The sequence below is a fragment of the Pseudoliparis swirei genome, chromosome 18 (assembly GCF_029220125.1).
Source record: "Pseudoliparis swirei isolate HS2019 ecotype Mariana Trench chromosome 18, NWPU_hadal_v1, whole genome shotgun sequence".
NCBI classification, from domain to species: domain Eukaryota; kingdom Metazoa; phylum Chordata; class Actinopteri; order Perciformes; family Liparidae; genus Pseudoliparis; species Pseudoliparis swirei.
Window position 1 is genome coordinate 22,737,827 of NC_079405.1, and position 16,609 is coordinate 22,754,435.

Here is a 16,609-nt window from a genome sequence, read left to right on the forward strand (position 1 = left end):
CTGAACCTGGTTGCAGGCCTATTTAGCTCCCTCCTCTCGTGACACTTCTGGTTACAACAAACCAAGATGGCGGCAGCCAGAAACCAAGATGTCAAAGGCCAAAAAGGCTTCAAAACGGTAGTCCTGACAAATTAATGAGTGGCCTCGCGGTTACCACGTCAACGTCTTACATACAATCTATTTTAGTAAAGTAAAAAGGTTAAGTTTGGGGGTTCTGTTTCCGGACCAAGATGGTCAAAACCAAGCTAATGTTCTCATTTCACGGCTAAGCGGTGCTCTAAATGATGTTAACCCTCCTGTTATGTTCGTTTCTTACATACAGCCGTGATGTTCCCGGGTCAATTTGACCCGGTTAATGTTGAATCATCCAAAAGTGATCAGAAACCAAAACATTCTAAAAACTATAGTTTGTACCTCATCACCAACAACATTACTAACAATTAAATCAGTTTTTAGTGGAATTGAGTTATTTGCCCCTCCATAGATCAGAGTTCAATCAGGATCACTCACTCGTTTTTAATGAAAAATACATGTTCAAACTATTTTTTAGGTACATTGAAAAAATCTAAATCTAAATTGCATTAGTCTACCATAACATGTATTTTCTCCTAAATTTTATTTGCATTTTGTAAGTTTTTTTTTTCATGGGGTGATGTAGATAAATAGAGATGAGACACCTGTGCTGTTCAGGGTCATAATGACCCGCCCACTAAAAATCAAGCCAAATGAGTCATAAAGGATTTGTATTGAAAGTAAACGTTAGTTATGTTTATTTGTAGTGTTAAGATGCATAAATTATATGATAAAAGATGACCAAAGGCCAGCACACAGTCATCCTCTTGGTGCAGTCGTATGTATCTGCAGAGTGTAATGTTGTAGGACTTCTCAGCAACCATTTTGTATGTTTGGCCCTCCCCTGATACGTGTGGGTGGAGTTTTCACGCAGGGAAAATAAAGGTTCCCGTCAAAATAGTTTCTGTATTTCTCGCACAGGTGCGGTCGTTAGAAAGAGAATGTGTGTGGGTCTGAGATTGGGATGAGACAGGGTGTGTGTCTCTCCCAGTCAGACAGAAAGTATATTAGAAGTACTATACTACATATTTATTAGTTGAGACATGAAAGAAACCCTCACATTAGTGTCCCATGTCCAATAAAGGTGTATTTAGGGGGAAAGTTAGGAGATGATAAACATGGTCTGTAAAGTGTGTGTGTGTGTTGGTGTCTGTGCGCGCGTGTGTTAGTGTGTGTGTTGGTGTGTGTGTTGGTGTGAGTGTGTGTGTTGAAACTTGGTGGGAGGGAGTAAGAAAGACTGCCCTACATTTACAAAGAAAGAAATAGTCTAAACGTGACTCTTTTGGTGACTTTTAGCCTTCACTTTCACAGCCGGGTCAAATTGACCCGGGAACATCATCTCTGTTATATAAACCTGCAGGGGGGGGTTGCAAATACATGATATTTTTTTAGTATTTTTTTTTACGTTGATTACACTAAATAAGGTAAGCAGAAGAAGTTTTATACAGAAAAAGTACTTAGAAGTATTTTTCCTAGATTTTCAAACTTTGAAACGGGTCAATTTGACCCGCAACATAACAGGAGGGTTAAGAGAACATGGAATAGGATCTTGATTCATATTTGATCAGCGCTGCCTGTAGATTAGTAAGCTTGACAGCCGACTCCTCGACTCTGATTGGTTGTGCGTTTTTTTACGTTTTGGCCACAAGGTGAAAATACAACATAAGCTTACCATCGATAACATTATTGTGATTAAGAGGTTCGGTAAACTGTTTCCTAACATCACAACTTGGAGCAACAGTGTGTTTCATTAAAGTTTACACTTAGGAAAATAGAATGGTTCAGGTTAAGATAAGTATGTTTATTACATAACTGGCTTGGCTTCATTCTGTAAGTCACATAACGAAGCTACAGTAAAATGAGTAAACATTTCACACGGACAAAGGTCGCCTGGGAGAAAGTCCTGTGTTTGTTTCACCCACTCATCCTACGCAGACTTTCTCGCTCTTTATACGCTACGTCAGATTCTTTGACTGTCTAATAATAATGCAGATGGGTGTGTCTTACTAAGTGAATGCTGTGTTTAGTTTGAAGCGAGAACGTGTCGGTTCACACCACTTTTAGCTCGGTTTTGGTCTCCCCGATAATAGTTGCCTGCTGTTGTGAACTAGGTTGACCAGACCACAGTTGGTATAACTTTTAAAAAATATGCAAAAAGGATCTGTAGAGCTCAAGGAAACTACATTCCTCATCTTGATCAATCAAACTTGTATTACAGACTAAAAGTCCAGAGAGTACAAAACATTAAAATACATACAAAACCTCAATTAAAAAACAAAGAACTACACATGCTTTATAAATAAACAGCTGTACCAGTGTCTCCACAGCTGGGACTAGTAGCGGGTATCTTGGACAGAATTTTGGTGCAGAAGGTCATATAAACTTAAAAAAGCCTGAGCCTTAGCCGAGGTAGGGTCCATATAAAAAGAGTTTGGTGTAGCCGGATCAGATCACCATCAGATTATATTGTCATGAACTCCAAACAGTGTGATCATTACCTTAAACAACACTGTCTGACTCAATCTGAAGTTGGGATGGACTACAGCCATTTGGCACTCCTCCCCTTCACTTCCAACAGATTGCAGTGAAGGCCATTTTCAACCTAAACGCTATTCTTAAATTGGCACGTTACAGATATTTGGCTCTAATCCTGTCTGCGACAAGGGTGATGCTTTAAGAGATTGAAGAAAAACCCACAGGTTTCTTCCCGTCTCGTCCCACAGTGATAATCAAACCTTCTGTGTCGTGTTGTGGAGAAAACTGTTAAGCCTAGACCAGGAGCCCATATTTTTCTTTTCGATTATGAAACATTCGGCATATACTCGTGACACCTTTATGAACATCAAGTAAATCACAAGGTCAATTACGTCATATTCTCCTCTTGTTCTTTGTGTCGGTGCTGTAGATGTCATAAAGATGACCTTTTGTTTCCTTCCATCCCATCTTTTCGTGGAGTGGTGCCTCACAAGACAACAATCGCAGCCTTATTTGCTCTGTTATATAGCCGCACAACAAATTCTCCATTTCTCAGCTTGACACAGTTATCGTTTTCCTTCACTTGTTTATCTCTCCCCGTCCTTGGATCCTCATCAAGCTTAATGCTCAGCATTCTTGTGCAGAGCTGCTCATAATAAAGCGGTCGCTAGCAGAAAATGAAAATGACAACAAGTACACCCTCTTTTGTCCTCTCCGTGTCTGTCTACATGTCAACCACTCTCTCTCTCCCCATGTGAACAATTGGCCCGCTGTGTCCAGTGGCTGAGAGTGGACAACAACAGTGCTAAGGGGTCAACATCAGACTGGGCTATTGTGTCACAGGCTACCAGAGTGGTTTGCAGAGCAGGCGACACATGTGGCGCGGTGGTTTCTTTTGTCTGCAGATTCACGGGTATCGGTGTGTGACAGTGACTAAAAGTTGGATCAAAAACACAGATGGATTGATGGAGGCAGTGGGAAGGTTCAATCATTTGAGGAGATGACTCGCAGGAAATCAAGCAGCAAATCAAAAGAAAAAACAACAACAACCATGGAACGTGAAACGCTGGGAAGTACTAAACACTAGGGGGGGAAAAGGAGAATGACGAAGTAGCACAAGCAGCATAACGACTAAATACACAAGGAGAGAAGGGTAATAACAAGAGACAGGTGACAGCAGAGCCAAAGCAAGACATGTAAAACTAGAATGGGCACTCGGTAGAGCGCATACCTTCGCATATCACAAGATTGGGCATTGAATTATGAACATTTTGGCATTATTTGCATGCCAATTGGATATAAATTGACCGCGCTATGGTAAAAAGATGTTGACCTTTTCATGACCTTGACCATGACCTTTGACCCGATCGATCCCAAAATCTAATCAAATGGTTCCCGGATAATAACTAATCATCCCACCAAATTTCATGCGATTCAAGAAGATTTGGACCTTTTCATGATCTTGACCTTGACCCAATCGATCCCAAAATCTAATCAAATGGTCCCCGGATAATAACCAATCATCCCACCAAATTTCATGCGATCCGGTTTAATACTTTTTTACTTATGCGAATAACACGCATACAAATAAATAAATAAATACACGGCGATCAAAACATTACCTTCCGCATTTTCAATGCGAAGGAAATTAATGAGCGCCCGGGGCAGACACACAAAGGCAGAAAGTGAAGTAGACGCCATCAAAAAAGAAGGCGGGTATGAAAATAAAACACGAAATATGAATAAACCCAAGACCCAGATGACTGATATTACGCCAAAAAGATGGTGCAATGCAGTCCAGTCTTCATAAAAAGTCAGACTGTAACATTTGATACGTAACAAATCATAATAAGCATCATGATTAGCCATGGGTGATTGTTTTTCGGGATGACGTACTGCAGGGCAAATGGGCTTTTTTTGGGGACATTTCTATTGTTACTACCGCTGTTTCTGAATAATGGGCCAGCGACAGAATGGTCATTCTCCAAACCCCCGCTGTTAGGTTTACATGCGTGGCTTTTAGTATATACCACTTTTGGTTCTACACGGTCAAACAGCAGTCTCCTGGGCGAAAGTCATGTGTTTGTACGACCACATTTATCCTCCTACGCAGAGTTTGAACAGCTTGCGTAAGTACTTGAATGAAGCATAGCAAGAATCAAACAGGTCTCTGAATAAGCCACACACACACACACACACTCAAGGCAAGGCAAGGCAAGGCAAGTTTATTTATATAGCACATTTCATACATGAATGCAATTCAAAGTGCTTTACAAAAAATAGATCAAGAATAAGAAATAAAAAAAAGAGGAATACAAAGTGCATCAAAGAAACAATTTAAAAAGGCATAAAAGCATAAAAGAAGATTAATAAAAGAAAAAATAAAGATAAAAATCTAAGTGCAAAGAATCATTCCTTCTGTCGTTGTCTTATTATTTCAGGATTAATACAAGATTCAATTTAAGGCAATGGAGAACATAAACGTTTTTAGCCTGTTTTTGAAAGTAGTAAGAGTTGGTGCAGATCTAAGCTCTTCCGGAAGTTTGTTCCAACTGTGTGTGGCATAATAACTGAATGCTGCTTCACCATGTTTTGTTTTAACCCTGGGAACAGTTAGCAGACCGGCCCCAGATGACCTAAGAGGCTTAGAGGGTTCATAAGGTGGAAGCAAGTCAGAGATATATTTTGGACCTACACCATTTAGAGATTTATAAACGAGCAGCAGTATTTTGAAGTCGATTCTCTAATGTACTGGTAGCCAATGCAGAGACCTGAGAATGGGTGTAATGTGTTCAACTTTCTTAGTCTTTGTTAGGACTCTGGCAGCGGCATTCTGAATAAGTTGTAGCTGTCGAAGTGCTTTTGGGGAGACCTGAAAAAAGACTATTACAATAGTCTAACCTACTGGAGATGAAGGCGTGAATTAGTTTTTCTAAATCTTGTTTGGACATAAATCCTCTAATTCTTGCTATATTTTTTAGATGGTAATAGGCTGATTTTGTTATTGATTTGATGTGGGTATTAAAATTCAGATCCGAATCAATTATAACACCTACATTTTGACTTGATTTTTCGACTTTAAAGAAAGGGAGTCCAGATGAGCACAAACTTTCAGCCTTTCTTCTTTAGCACCAAACACAATTATCTCGGTTTTATTTTCATTTAGTTGGAGGAAATGTTGGCACATCCAATCATTGATTTGGTCTGTGCACTGACGCAGTAAGTCTATGGGAGCATAGTCACTTGGTGAGAGAGCTATGTATAGTTGAGTGTCGTCCGCATAATTATGGTAGCGATTTTGTTATTTTGCATAATTCTGCCTAAGGGGAGCATGTAGAGGTTGAATAGAAGAGGCCCAAGGATTGAACCTTGTGGAACTCCACACGTCATATTAGTCCGCTCAGATACATAGTTGCCAATGGAGACAAAATAGTCCCTGTCTTGTAGGTAGGACTTGAACCAGTCTAGGACCGTACCAGAGAGTCCAACCCAGATTTCTAGTCTGTCTAGAAGTATTGAATGGTCGACAGTATCAAATGCAGCGCTAAGATCCAATAACACTAGGATAGAAATTTTGCCAGAATCAGTGTTTATGCGAATATCATTTAGAACCTTAGTGAGAGCAGTTTCAGTGCTGTGATGGGGTCGAAATCCGGATTGGTATTTGTCTAAGATACCATTTGAGGTTAAAAGTTGCTAAGTTGCTGATAGACGACCTTTTCTATTATTTTACTTATAAAGGGTAGATTTGATATAGGTCTGTAGTTGCTAAGTACAGTAGCGTCTAGGTTACATTTCTTTAGTAGAGGCTTAATAACTGCTGTTTTCAAAGCCTTTGGAAAAATGCCAGATTGGAGAGAGCTGTTAACTATTTGCAGTAAGTCTGTTGCTAAGCAGGTAAAACCTTTTAAAAAGCTTGTGGGCAAAGGATCAAGACAACAGGTAGATAGCTTAAGAAGTTGCACAGTTTCCTCCAGAGTTTTGTAGTCAATTGCGTTAAACTGTGTCATGTTTATTAAACTACTTTTGTGTGACTGTAGTGGTGATATCATTTTTTTGTTTAACATGGAAATATTTATGGCTTGTCTGATGTTTAGAATTGTATCCCTAAAAAAGAAAGCGAACTCATTGCATTTATCAGTGGATAGGAGTTCAGGGGCTATTGGTGCCGGGGGTTTAGTCAGCCTATCAACAGTGGCAAATAAAGTGCGTGCATTATTAATGTTTTTGTTAATGATGTCAGAGAAAAAGGATTGTCTAGCACTTCTCAGTTCTAGATTGTAAAGATTAAGTCTCTCTTTTAAGATGTCATGGTGAATCTGGAGTTTAGTTTTTCGCCATTTTCGCTCAGCTTTCCGGCACTCTTTTTTCTGGATTTTTACAGATGCAGCATTTCTCCACGGTGCTTTTTGCTTACCAGAAATTAATTTAACCTTAGCAGGTGCAATGGTATCTATAACATTCACAATCTTAGCATTGAAATTATCTAGAAAACCATTAACAGAGGTTGAGGTGAAAGCTGGTGACAGAGAGATAGTTTCCATGAACAGTGCGCAAGTATTCTCATTGATATATCGTTTTTTAACAATTTCCGATCTACTATGAATGTCAGGAATAATGGACATTTCAAAGAAGATACAAAGATGATCGGACAAAGCAACATCAATAGCAGTAAGAAACTCACAGCCATGATCGCACTAAATATACATTTTGATGAGGAAAAAAAGCACAGGTGACAGTTCAAGCATTTTTGTAGAAAAGCACCTGCAGAAGGACAAAGCTTCATGATGGCAAAGCGGATCCAAGTACCAAGGGTTCACGCAGTCCCACATCACAGAGAAAGAACATGCAGTGCGTTGGAACTGTTTGACGAGGCTTTGGTTCACTCATTCCGACAACGTCTCTTCTCCCTCCGTGTGCTGCCGACACCTGAACCCAACCCCTTCCAAAACTTGCACATGGACACAGATTGCCGATGTCGCACTGACATCAGGAGGCGAGATGGAAATACAGACGGTGAGATGTGCTGCCGCCCGATGCGTCTCAAATTAAAGGAAAATGTCTCCACGGATGATTTAGCGACCAAATAAAACAAAATAATTATGCCCGTGGGGGTGAAGACTACAGAGAGGGGAAAAGGTCCTGGGCTAAAGGAGAAAAAAGAAAAAGAATGGAAGAGTAGGGAGATTGAAAGATAAAGACGAGATAACGGAACAGCAAACAGTTATGATCCCCCGACGGGCTCAGTCTAAGAGGCGTCTGTTGTGACCCAAAGCGTGCAATTACTTCAGCGTGGTCAGCAGGGCGAACTGGAAAATTATGTTTGGCAAACTTCCTGCTGACAGGAAGAAATATTAAAGCTCAGCCGGAGATTTCTGAATCCCGACTTGTCCACAACTTATTCAACACTGACTTCTGTGTTTATAGACATAACTAAGGGATTAGCAACTCTTGGTAATATCACTCTCTACTGACTCCCTTCTCTCCCTGGTATGTATTGCTGCATTGACATTCATGTGTATTTCACTGATGAGATGCATATTGACACTCACTGTAACTAACTAATCAATTAACCTGGATCATCCGTGTCAATTTTTTTTAGAAGTACAAGAGCATTTAAAGGAGTATAAAGAACAAGAACGTCTATCCTGGAATGATGTTGAGATTGGTGGTTCGGCCAAATGGACATACATTTAAATTTAGAAGACCAGTGTTCAAGTCCCATTTGAAGCAGTTGAAAGTCTTTTTTGAAAAGACACCATATGCATGTAATGAGGGCAACGCTGACAGCAGAGACTGTGTATCTGTATTTGCTAAATTCATTTGGGATTATTAAGTATTTACTTTAGACATTTAATAAATTGCATGTCACTTTAGATTAAAAAAATTATAAATTTCAATATAATGTCAAAAGCATGCATCAGAGTTGTAGACCTTTTCCTGTCAGATGGCTTTGTCACATTATGTGGATATGATGATTCTGATTTGTTTGTTGGCTGTCGCGATGTTTCCCTCGGGTTCTGGCTTATGGTCTTACTTCTGACAGGAGCAGCTCCATGACTCACAGCTTACCTCACACCACTCACACACACACACACACACACACACAGACACTCGAACCACATTATTTTTTTCCCAAGGTGCTCTGTCAGTGTGCGAGACAACCTCTAATAAGCCATCTCAGCTGCAGCACGACACTAGCAACTTGGGAGAGAGTAGCTTGCAATTATGCAAAGAACACACTGGCTCTACCCTCCGACCACTCGTCGCACAGCGTCTCTCTAGCAGACAGGGCTTAAGCACAAGATTTGTATTTGTCCGGTGTACCCTGAACACAACATAGTTATTTCTAAAGTGTTGGCAGCCTTGGAGAGGGTGGACATTTTTAAATGAGCTAGATATCTTGGCTGTGAATGCGCCACCCGCCCACCTGTGAAGAGCTTTTCAAGCGCATTGGAAGGCATGCTCAGCAACACTTGGGTCCTTTGGATCTTTTTTTAGTACTTCAATGCGACTCCGGGAGCTCAAAGACAGCATTCAATCATGTTACGGAGGAGGGAGCTGAAACGTAGGAACAATATAATAAATGTACCGATGTTGAGTTCTTGTGATCATGTGTTATTGGGTCTGATCCTCATGCTATTTAGCTGATCAACAATTGGTTGTTGTAATATGCGAATAAGTACAGGAATATGCCAAGAAAGACAGCTATAGATTGCAAGCTAGTAAATATATGTATCCAACTGTACAGCAAGGAATCTCTGTTTGTTTTCGTTACATATCTCAAGAACTGTTCATCCGATCTTCTTTACACTTGGCGGATGTATTGCTGCTATAAAAGAACTTTGACTAAGGTTCACTTTTTGCTTACGGATGCTGGATATACAACAACTTAACTTTTCTTCGCCAACAAGTCATGAGCTGTTCCTCCTGCCAAAAGAGGAACAACGAATATAAAACACATTTTTTCCAGTTTATTCAACTGTTCACCAAGATTCAAGATTCAAGATGTTTTATTTGTCACATACACACACAGGGTGTGCAGTGAAATGAAAGTGGCAATGCTCAGCAGGAATGTGCAAGGGCAACAAGTACACACTATTTACAAATAAAAAACAACACAATATTTACAGTAAGTGTGTGTGTGTGTGTGTGTGTGTGCCTAAGAGGGGCAGTTGTGTGGGTCTATGTGGGGGTCCTGGTGAGGTCGGAGTTCACAATCCTGATGGCCTGAGGAAAGAAACTCCGTCTCAGTCTCTCTGTTCTTGCAGCGTGACTGCGCCTGCCTGACCGCAGCAGCTGAAACAGTCTGTTGTTGGGGTGGTGAGGATCCTTCATGATCCTGCGGCTCTGGTTCTGCACCTCCTGGTGTACAAGTCCTGCAGGGTGGGAGTGTAGTTCCAATAGTGCGCTCAGCCGAACGCACTACTCTCTGCAGAGCCTTCCTGTCCTGAGCGGAGCAGTTGCCAAACCAGGCTGTGATGCTTCCTGTCAGGACGCTCTCTACAGCTCCAGAGTAGAAGGACTGAAGGATCCTCTGGGAAACTTTAAATTTCCTCAGCTGCCTGAGGTGGTAGGCGCTGCCTTGCCTTTCTCACCAGAGTGTCTGTGTTTGTTGACCATGTCAGATCCTCGGTGATGTGGACTCCCAGGTATTTATACACCCTCTCCACAGTAGTCCCGTTAATCCCCAGTGGTGAGTACGTCCTCTGTTGTTGTACCCTCCTAAAGTCCACAATCAGCTCCTTAGTTTTGGTGACATTCATGATGAGGCTGTTGTCCTGGCACCAGAGTGACAGATCAGCAACTTCCTCCAGGTAGGCCTTCTCGTCGTTGTCGGAGATCAGGCCCACCACCACTGTGTCATCCGCAAACTTGATGATGGTGTTGGAGCTGAACCTGGCCACACAGTCATGTGTGTACAGGGAGTACAGTAGTGGGCTGAGGACGCAACCCTGGGGGGATCCTGTGTTCAGGGTGAGGGATTTGGAGGTGTGTCTGCCCACCCTGACCACCTGTGGCCTGGCGGTCAGGAAGTCCAGGATCCAAGCACACAGGGGTGTTCAGTCCCAGCTCAATCAGCTTGCCGGCCAGTCTGGATGGGACTATGGTGTTGAAAGCTGAACTATAATCAATGAACAGCAGTCTCACATAGCGCCCCCTCTGGCTGTCCAGATGAGAGAGTGTGGTGTGCAGTACCTGGGAGACAGCATCATCCGTGGATCTGTTTGGGCGATAAGCAAACTGCAGCGGGTCCATGGAGGAAGGGAGGAAGGCGCAGATGTAGTCCTTTATCAGCCTCTCAAAGCATTTCATGACCACCGAGGTGAGGGCCACCGGTCGGTAGTCATTCATACATGCTGGAGAAGCATTCTTGGGCACAGGGACAATAGTGGATCTCTTGAAGCAGGCGGGGACCACGGTCTCAGCCAGGGAGAGGTTGAATATTGTGGTGAACACTGGAGCTAGCTGGTTAGCACAGGTCTTCAGTACTCGCCCAGATATGCCATCTGGACCTGCAGCTTTCCTGGTGTTCACCCTCAACAGAGCCCTCCTCACACTGTGCTCGGTCACAGAGAGTGTGTTCATGAACTCACCTCTGTTGTTGTTAGCGGCGAGCTAGCGCTGTTGTTGCTAGCCTCAAACCGTGCATAAAATGAGTTCAGGTCGTCCGCTAGGGATGCGTCGGCACTCACCATTGCGGGGTCTGCTCTGGTAGTTTGTGATAGTCCGTAGCCCCTGCCATAGGCGCCTGGTGTCGCGCTGCTCCATCTGTGATTCCACTCTGTCTCGGTACCTCCTTTTGGCGTCCTTCACCGCCCTCCTCAGTCCATAGACCGCTGCCTTGTACTCGTCCATGTTGCGGATACAAGACCGGAGTTATAGGCAGCGCGTTCACAGCTTCACGGATGGATCTATCAACCCACGGCTTTTGGTTAGGAAAGACCCTAACTTTTACCGTGGGGCGATGGTGTCCGTTAAGCGTTGCTATGAGGCTCATTGCTACTTACTGGAACTGGATTGGATCATGTCCCAGCTCAGCCTCTGATTGGTCAGACCACCGCTTCCGTTCCTCGTCACTACGATCCTTTGTTTATACTCCGGAAGCAGAAAAATGGCGGCATGGTCTGATTTCCCTAACGGAGGAGAGAGACAGCCTTGTAGCCTCTCTTGAATGGCGTATAGCAGTGGTCCAACATTCTTTCCTCTGGTAGCACACGTAATGTGCTGGTGAAAGTTCGGCATGACTTTTTAGGTTTGCCTTGTTAAAGTCCCCAGCCACCACCACAGCGATACTTGTTCTGATGCCGACATAACACATCATGTAGGTCCGATAGTGCTACGTCGGTGTCCGCTTGTGGTGGAATGTAGACGGCTGTGGTGGTGACCGAGCTGAACTCCCGGGGAAGGTAGAATGGACGGCATGAGATCGTCAGATGTTCCAGGTTCGGCGAGCAGGAACGAAAGAGTCTTAATGTTCTTGGGGTCACACCACATGTTGTTTGTCATAGCAAACCCTCCACCCTTAGATTTACCAGACTCTTCCGTTCTGTCTGCGAAGGACTCGGTTGGGCATGCCATGTTTCCGTCATGTCCCGTTGGAATAATCATCCATCTTGAGACTGGAAGAAGGATGCTGGGCAGCTTGAACTCTCAGTCTGTTGGCTCCACTGTTGTTGTCTATCAGAGCAATAAAGTCATGCAGATTCACAAACACTGATGATATCTCGTGTTTGTATGAACCTTCATCGGAATATGATTTTATTTTTTTCGCCGTATTTATTCATTTGTATGCGTGTTACTGTAGAACTCAAAAAATTAAAAATTTGAAATTTGGAGATGATTGGTTATTATCCAGGGACCATTTGATTAGATTTTGGGATCGATCAAAGGTCAAGGTCAAGGTCATGAAAAGGTCAAAATCTTCTTGAATCGCATGAAATTTGGTGGGATGATTGGTTATTATCCGGGAACAATTTGATTAGATTTTGGGATCAATCGGGTCCAAGGTCAAGGTCAAGGGATGAAAAGGTCAACATTTTTTACCATGCACGGTCAATTTCTATCCAATTGGCATGCAACTAATGCCAACATGTTCATAATTCAATGCCCAATCTTGTGATATGCGAAGGTATGCGCTCTACCGAGTGCCCGTTCCAGTTTAGACATGCAGTGAGTCTCAGGTTGTGAAATGATGGTATAATTTTCACAGAAGACACTTGCCCACTGAGGCATTTAACCTTCCACGGTTTCATCACAGTAGCCGGTAGACCGGGCACAATCTAAATCTTCCATTTGCTGTGTTTGACTAAATGTTTGCAAGTGTTTGTTCATCTGTGAGAGGGCTCAGCGCTGGTGCCAGGGGCCATTGTTAAATACGGTGGGATCCATCTTGGCGTTATCATGACCCAGTGAGCCCAGGGCTGTATTTATGTAAACATTGCTATTGTGCTTCAATGTGTCAAGTCAACAGATTGAGACTTTGGACTCAAAGTGAGGGCGACGGACAATCTCAGAGACAGAGCGCTGTTCAGAAAAGGTAATTGTGCTGTTGTCACGCGAGACCGGTTTACACGGGCTCTGCTCATGGCATAAGGATAAATGGAATTAAAATTCATGAGACTAATTTGAAAAACACAATAAAGACTGACAGCTGGCAAAGACGGAAGACTTAATGGGACGGAAATAATGGCGTGTTCATTGAAATGATGGCTACGTTTGGCATTACGATAATTATGTGGTAATCCTGAAGTGAGTGCAGTTGGGGAGTAAATCCAGAGCTCTGTATTTCATTTGTGACGTACATCATTTAAAATATACCAGACACTGCTGCCCCCACTTTCATTTTTGACACTCCAAAATGATGGCCGTCTAATTTCATTTGAATTACCAACAAATTATACTTTCCCACATTTAATACATTTAAGCAAGATATCCAGTCACTATCACTACACCTGTAAAAAAAACTGAAAATGTTCGACTTTTTATAAACTGAGGAAACAAAAACTAATTGTTTCATACATTTTGCGAGCCGACCACTGTCGCTGGTCGTTTGAAATCAACTCTAGCTCGAGAACTTATTCATCTTTACTTTGTTTTTACCGACTTTTTTAAAATACATGCCGAGGCTAACGTTGTTAGCATTGTTACTTAACACGTTATTTCATCGTTCTTAGCGTGTTCAACATGCAATACTTTTCAACACAGGAGCAACTTCTCACTGGCATGCGGTTTATTTTGGTGATGGCTTCAGTCTGAACGCTGCATGATTCAACAACGCACGACAATAATATGGAAACCGGTTTTGCGCGTGCAAACACACGAAATACAAATCTGCACCCGCAGGCCCTCATCGGTAAACAGTGTTGTGTGCACAGTGGCTATGGACAGACCTGTGTATTCGAGTGGCCCTTCCTGCATTAGTACTAATGCACGAGGCTCTGAGAGGGAAGAGGCGGTCGAGTGAGTGGGCTGTGGGCGGTGGGTGCGTTGCTTTCACATATCCTAAGATGTTCTTATGGCAGCAGTGGAGGACACAGAAGCAATATGCATATTCAAATCAAGACAGAAATGAGACACTTGTATATTTTTATAATTTATCACATCATGATCCTAAGTAACAGCATGCCTTCATATTGGTGATTCCCATCATTCATGGAACAAATGTGGCCAAACGTTCGGTTTGGAATAATGAGCTTTCTCCCATTATCGGTCAATAGTGCGATACAATTTACACCTGTTTGATATTTTGCCGAAAGCCATTTATTTAAAAAAAGTAGCGCTGCAGGCCAAAGAAAAGAGGGTAAAATAACCGATGGAGCGCAATAACACACCCCACCCCACCCCACCTCCCCCCCCCCCGAGATGTCCACTGAGCTAAAGACAAATATTGACGGAGAACAAAATGAATAAAGTTTAGCACAATGAACCCCCTTGTCCTGCTGACCCCTGATCCCATGCCATGAAGGCCTTCGTGACGACGTGTGAGTGGATGTGGCTGCAGCAGAGCTACTTACCGAGGAGCACAGGTCATCCAGGAGGGACGGGGAGGAGGGGAGAGGGTGCGCACTGGGGGCCTCTCCACTCAGGTTTCCCCTCTCCTTCCCAGGTGTCACTCACGTTTGAGGTAAAAATCCACAAGATTTGCAGACAGCTCTCTTGTCACCGTGATGGACAGACGGCTCAGAAGAGTGCACCGGCCTGCGACGGCTCACCCTCCTCCGTCCTCGACAGCAGACGCACCGCGAGCTGCCTCAGCGGCCAGATGACGGGCGAGACTAAACACACAGAGAGAGAGAGAGGCGTACAGTGGAGACGGCTCAGAAGAGGAGAAACTGCTGCTCACTAGTGTTTTATAATCAGCCCCCGGTTCCTCCCCACTACCGGGCCCGCCCTCGTTGGTATGGCAACGGCCAATCACCACTCGGCATGGCACAAGCCTCCTCCGCCTCCTTCTCCTCCTCCACTGTTGAAAGGATGCTCACACACGCAGCACCAGAACAACGAAACCGTGTGTATGTGAAAGCATGTCTACAAAAGTGTTAATGTGAGTGTGTGTAGTCTGAACCCATGTAAACTGTATATGCGTAAGTATGCACATATGTGTGTGTGTGTGTGTTCCTTTGTGCATGAATGTGTGAACCATTTCTGTGCTTGCATGTGTGAAAACACCAGCGTACGTGTTAAGTTTGTGTTTCGTTTTTTTGCTTATCAGCAAAACAGCTTTTTTTTCTTTTTTTTATCTCTGTTGGTCATGCCATTAGCACGAGCAGCGAGGGAACAACAGTGTGACGGCTAGAAGGCAAAAGAGAGCAGCTGCCGATAGCGTGAAATACACACAGATAAGTTGAAGTCAACAACTGCACTTTTTTTATCATGTGTGTTTTGAGGCCCGAGTGTTACATCCTGTACCTGTGAGTCACACCCCTGTTGGAGGTACAGACGTACTGTGTGATTCCCACCTTGCAGCAAGAGGGAAATTTTTTTTGCACTGCAATTTGACACATTTGAGCCGTTCTTTTCTTTTATTGGCGTGAGGTGACAGAGAGGGATCTGCACTTTGAGCCAAGACGTGAAAAGTGACTTGCAATGGATGGATTGTCGCCATAAACAAATGGAACAAACGAGGTGTTTCATAAAGCGGGAGCTATCAGTTATCTTATGCTTACCTCAGTATTATATTGATTTATTGTCAGGAAGTGTGTTTAAAAAAAAAAAAAAAAAAAAAAAACATACTTGAAAATCAAAAAAAGGCACCCTTGATGACGGGATAATAAATTGTACCTATAGCTACAATAAAAAAATTGGTCAGGAGTTTTTCTGCTTATACCTTGGTCCTTAACAATTTGATAACGACTACCCCTTTTTCTTTTGAACAAAGATTTTCAGAAAGAAGAGACCATATAGCCCGGCGCTATTTAGTAATTTGTCGGAGAGATTTTTCTGCAAAAATAATAACAAAGATGTTTTCTGTTGATCGTGGCTGCACTGATTCAACTCGCAGTTAAGAGGAAGAGGAAACATCTTCAAGTGCCTCTCGCAGCATGTGAGTCAACATATATCACGGTCCATTTCTAATAGATTGGGTTCCATGAAGAGTATTTGTGGCGGGCCGCTGAACATGTGTTCAGTAAAGTGATGATTACTGGCAGTACAAACATGAGGATATGACCTATTGGGCAGAAACAGGGAGGCAGGCCCTCTTGTGGTTTTGTAGGGCACACACACACACACACACACACACACATGCATACACACTGGAATGAGAACAGGAAGGGGGAAATAAAGATTAAACAGATTAGTTGGCGTTCCACAGAATTAAGAGAAATCCCTTTGGCGCTCTTTGCTGCGGCCCACGCTTGTTTCACTTCTCCCGCCTCTTCTTCTATGTCAACATGAAATTATGGTAATGCAGTTTTCATGGTCATCCAAATTTCTTATGAGGGTGTGTGCATACAGTATGTGCTGTAAATTCATGTTCATAATGCAAACAAGAAAACAAACAAGGAAACAAACTCATTAAAAATAAATAACAACATTTCTAGTTAGTCCTTTAGATCTG

The 16,609-nt window shown here is 42.9% G+C and overlaps 1 protein-coding gene across 2 annotated transcripts in view; it reads right to left on the reverse strand.

The window, feature by feature from the left end:
- cdk18 (cyclin dependent kinase 18) overlaps nucleotides 1-14,833 on the reverse strand; it is a 47,021-nt gene extending 32,188 nt beyond the window's left edge. Inside the window, exon 1 of one of the 2 annotated variants that reach the window (XM_056438005.1) lies at nucleotides 14,565-14,833. The gene's annotated coding sequence lies outside the window, so the exon portion shown is untranslated. Of the gene's footprint in view, nucleotides 1-13,940; nucleotides 14,011-14,564 lie in introns of those variants that run through there. The other variant, XM_056438006.1, reaches the window with a different exon arrangement.
- Between the last annotated feature and the right edge of the window lie 1,776 nt (nucleotides 14,834-16,609).